Source organism: Chiloscyllium plagiosum, unplaced genomic scaffold, assembly GCF_037043375.1.
Source record: "Chiloscyllium plagiosum isolate Xiang-an unplaced genomic scaffold, Cpla_swu_hap1 HiC_scaffold_37, whole genome shotgun sequence".
In the NCBI taxonomy this organism is placed as follows: domain Eukaryota; kingdom Metazoa; phylum Chordata; class Chondrichthyes; order Orectolobiformes; family Hemiscylliidae; genus Chiloscyllium; species Chiloscyllium plagiosum.
This window is the reverse complement of record NW_028270175.1, coordinates 52,987,243-52,992,010: the sequence shown is the minus strand read 5'-3', so window position 1 is coordinate 52,992,010 and position 4,768 is coordinate 52,987,243. Positions and strand designations below refer to the sequence as shown.

General features: G+C 40.6%; 1 non-coding gene across 1 annotated transcript; it reads right to left on the bottom strand.

Annotated features, from left to right (window-relative positions):
- Positions 1 to 2,622: 2,622 nt before the first annotated feature.
- trnas-uga (transfer RNA serine (anticodon UGA)) lies at positions 2,623 to 2,704 on the bottom strand. Its single transcript has one exon. It is a non-coding gene; the product is annotated as a tRNA-Ser (tRNA).
- Between the last annotated feature and the right edge of the window lie 2,064 nt (positions 2,705 to 4,768).

Sequence of the window (4,768 nt, the reverse complement as noted above, 5' to 3'; positions counted from 1 at the left end):
TTTAGCAAAGATGCCAGATAGAAAATAAAAATGTATTGCGTATGTAATATGAACATGTTTAAAACGGATTACACAACAAAGAATGAACTGAAGGAACAGGTGTTCGTCACTGCCCAGCAGAATGAGGAATCAAATTCAGATGCTTTGGATGTTGATGTACCTCCAAACAGATTCTAAAATGAAGAAGTCCCTGAGGAGTGGGATAGATTAGAAAGTTGCCTGTCTCAGGAGCATAAAAAAGTGTTGAAAGTTTTTTTGTTACTACAGTGTCAGGGCACATGCAAGAATCACATGAGGAGGACGAAAGCAATTAGACATGAAGTAGATGTAGGGAATTCTGCTGCGATAAAGCAGCATCCCTCTCGACTTAATCGTCTCAAAGCCTGACAGGACAAGATGCAGGTGAACACCATTAACGAGAACATCATGAACTAAGCCAGGGCACATGGGGTTCGCTGATTGTCTTCGTTACAAAACCGTATGATTTGTTTTGGATTCCGTGCGGATTATGGAATGGTCAACGCCGTTACAAAATCGAACTCATATCCAATTCCTAGATTGGACGACTGCATCCAGAATGTCGGACAAGCCAGTTCGATCACCAAGTCGGACATAATGCGTGGCTACTGGCAGGTACCATTCTCAAAGTTGGTGAACAAATTTCTGTGTTTGTAACTCCATATAGGCTATATCAGTTTAAAGTGATGCACTTTGGAATGAAGAACAAGCCCGCCACACCCAAAGGCACTTGTACAGAGTTGTGGCCGGGCTGACAAATTGTGCAATCTATTTGGACGATGTAGTGATCCTTAGCAATTCAAGGAATGATCACAAGGGACTGTTGGCAGAGCTCTTTGAACGACCACGAAAAACAAAACGGGTGACAAAAATAAATAAAACAGATTTTACGAAAGCAGAGGTGATGTTCTTGGGATGTAACATCGGTCATGGCAGGTTGATCACCCTCCGGAAAGTAAAGACGAAGGCTTTTGAGGAATTTCCATGATCAAACTCGAAGAAAGAGTTTCTTAGATTCTTTAAACTCAGGGACTCTATCACAAGTCTGTTCCAAATTATATTGGTGTAGTGACATCTTTAACTGATTTGCTGAAGAAGAACACGATGTTTCGGTGGACAGTAACATGCGACGAGACAATCGAGGATTTAAAGTCGATATTAACCACCAAACCAGTATTACATCCACCAAACGTCTCAAAAACTTTTAAAGTCGCCATCGATGGTCGTGACGTTTGAGTTGGAGCAGTACTCCAACAGGAAAAATGAGCATGGGATTGAACTGCCAGTTGGTAACTTTTCAAAGAAAATCAACATCTACCAGAGGAAATGCGCCACGATCGAAAAAAAACTATTGAGTTTGGTACTGGCCTTACACATTTAATGTATATGCCACGAACAATGGGTCGGAGACGGTTATGTACACTGACCACAATCCTCTAGAACGTTGTATATATGTAATAATATGAGACTATTTCGTTGGCTTCTTATGGTAGAGACCTTCAATTTAAAAATCGTACATGTTGTAGGTCAGTAGAATGTATTCACGGACACGTTATCGCAGATTCAACTCATGGCGTTCAGATGAGAATTGTCTTTATTTAATGTTTTATTTGTATATATTGGAAAAAGCTAAGTCGAAATTATATGAAATTTATCGGTATGTTAGGGTAAAGTATTTAAAAATTAAAATGAAAACATATCTTCATTATGATGGTTTGTGTTTTCCTGTAAAGGCGAGGTGTTTTAAACATATTGGTGCACGTTTAAAAGAGTTAAAAGCAGCAGAACAACCAGACACAGCAACCAGTGTTCTCAATAAGGCAACGACGTAATATTGGGTCAAACAATTCAATTAGTACATTACCTGGAGACATAAACAGTTCAAGTTTGGCCACTCAGTTCAAATTTTAATCAGAATAAAATATACATTTCAATTCAAATTTTTATTGCGTCTCTTGAAAGTCTTAAAAAAAACAATGACCCAATCAGATGCTCTGGGGTATGAGACGGGGGATATTGAACAATTGAAAGGAGGACTGCACAAGTTCTTGCAGGTAACAATCTTCTTGAAAAAATATATCTCAAAAAAATACCTTTTCGCTCTGTGACCTGTGACACAGAATGTCCTAACAAGGAAAAAGAAGACACAGGAAGATCCGAAGACAAGAACCTACAGCTGCCTGGTTTTGAGAAAAGAAGTGTTATTTTTTAAACCTTAATTGGGAGTTTTATCTGAATAGTATTATCGAATGGAACGTCAAAATGGGTAATAGAAATACATTGTCAATCGTGGTTTGTTAATTAATTTCTCTTATACTTCAGAAATGAAGTTCTTAATTTTTACTTTGTGTAGTTCTTGGCCAATCGAATTGTTGCAGACTCCTGTACGGCATAAATCGTTTCTGTGTTGCTGGTTTTATGGCAAGCAGGAGGGTTCACGCTGTGCCGTAACGAGTCTAAGCAAATTTGACGATGCAAGTGCGCATCTGTGCAGTTCGTTGAGTGCACTGGAGATTTGCACCATTCGTGACCTGGATGAAGTGATTCTCCCCGCCGCGATCTGAATCTCCAAAAGCAGAATACATCACGAAGTTCACCCGCTTTCGTAGTTGACAAGATTCGAACCTGCGTGGGAATACCCAATGGATTTCAAGTCCATTCGCCTTAACCACTCGGCCACAACTACAGATGGACGCGCAGAGATCTCATTTGCAGGTCTCTCTTTCTAGGAAGCTTAGCAGGAGTGAATCATTGTTTGGTTTATTTGAATTCAAAATCCACAGCTTTCAAATCGATGAAATGTCGAGACAAAGTGGGTCTGGGTGTTCCACCCCGATAGCTGGAATCGAAATTCAACTTAAAAGAAGGCGGAAATTGCAGGAAAGTTCTCTGCAGATCGAGCAGGATCTAGGCTGGGAAAAGGCGATTCAACTCTTCAGAACGTTATCAGAACTCGATTTTCTCCCAGTAGTACTGGCAAACCTGTTGACATTCCCCAGAATTTTCTATTTTTGTTTCAGATTCCCAACATCCACAGTCCGTTACATTAGCCATTAAAATAATACAGAAATCCCTTTGTGGTTCTGGAGAAGATTCCTGTTAGGGAAAATTTTCCTAATCACATTAAAAACCCGGAGCTATGCAGGAAAGAGAACCAATGAAGTAGGAGGAGTGAGAGATCCGACCCTGGGACGTCCCAAATCACCAACTGTTCGGTTAATGGATGAACGTGTTGACCAATTAAGCAACAGAGACGGGTGAACTGACTCCTTGCACGATCCATAAAACAGTCTGTTCACGAATTCAAACTTCAACCTTCCCCTCCCGAAGTGATTGTTGTCCTCTATCAGTTTTACTATTCCAAAATAAATCCTGGGACATTCACTGTAGTGAAATGGAAACAATCCTGTACACTCTGCAAACACATCCATGTCACAGAAACCAACCTTTCTACAACAGGAGTCCTGTATTCTTCGAGGCTTGTTTGTACACGAGTTTTCTCGGGGTCCTGTAGCCGTGGCGAGGTTTGAATTCCTGGCGCGCAGGAACGAAAATCATTTCAATGTTTCAGATTGGATCATGTCCAGAGAACAACAGAGTCAACTTCCCGGCCTCTGAAAGACTGGCTCTGTTAAGTTGGACAATCTACCCTTCGTTCTCATCTGCTTCCGCTTCCCAAAGAGATTCGAAAGTATTCCAAAGCTGGAGACATGCGTTTACTGTTATTTTTCCTTGTTTTTTTTTTAACCAGCCAACTGACGCTATTTTCCCAAAACCTCTTCGCAATTCTCTGCCTTGCATTATGTCCAGCGATGAGCAAACCCGTTTTGTCGAGAAATTACTAAGGTTGGGATTCTTCTCTTTGGAACAAAGAAGGTTCCTGGAGATTTTCATGGTCTGTTTATACTGATGGGTGAGGGCGCAGTGCGGATGGGTGGGTTGATGTTCTGGAAGAAATGTTGCCAACGATCAGGGTCAGTTTCCAGAGGAGTGGGACTGATGATATGTAATGAAAAACGACATTTGCGTAGAGTATATAGAACCTAATCTCAGGGGAACCGTTAATCATTTAAGACACAGACGAGGAGGACATTCTGTCTTTCATAGAGTAGCAAATCTGCAGAATTCTTTACAATGGAGGGCTGTCAAGGCTGAGCATAATCAAGGTTGAGACGACGAGACAATTAGTCACTTTGGGAATCAAGAAGAATGGGGATAAGGCGGAAAAGTGCAGTTAAGAATTAACCAAATCAGACATGACCTCATTAAAAGGTGGAGCGGACCTGATGGGACGATTGGCTTCCATCTGTTCCAATATCTTATCTGTCATTTGGAAACTGCGAGAGACCATTGTGAAGAAAGAGATTGCAGAACGTTGAGAAAAGATGTTTGGAGTCAAACTGAGTCAACGTCATTTGTTGAAAGGAAAAACACACTTGACAACTTTGCCAAAGTTATTTGATCATATTACAAGCAGAGTTGATCAAATTTTGATAGGCATTCCATAAGGGACCATTAAAACGCCATTGCACAAGGTAGGAGTTCACGGTGTTGTGTAAAAAAAAAGGCCAGGATTGTCCGTTGTTTATTCAATGGAAGGCACAGAATCTGGTTTATTGCGTATTTTTCAAGTTGTAAAAATGTAATTAGTAAAGTGCTGGAATGGTCAGTCATAGGACTTCAATGATTTATGTCTGCATTAATGACTTGGTGGAATTGGCAGAGTGAAATGTGTCCAGATTTACTGACG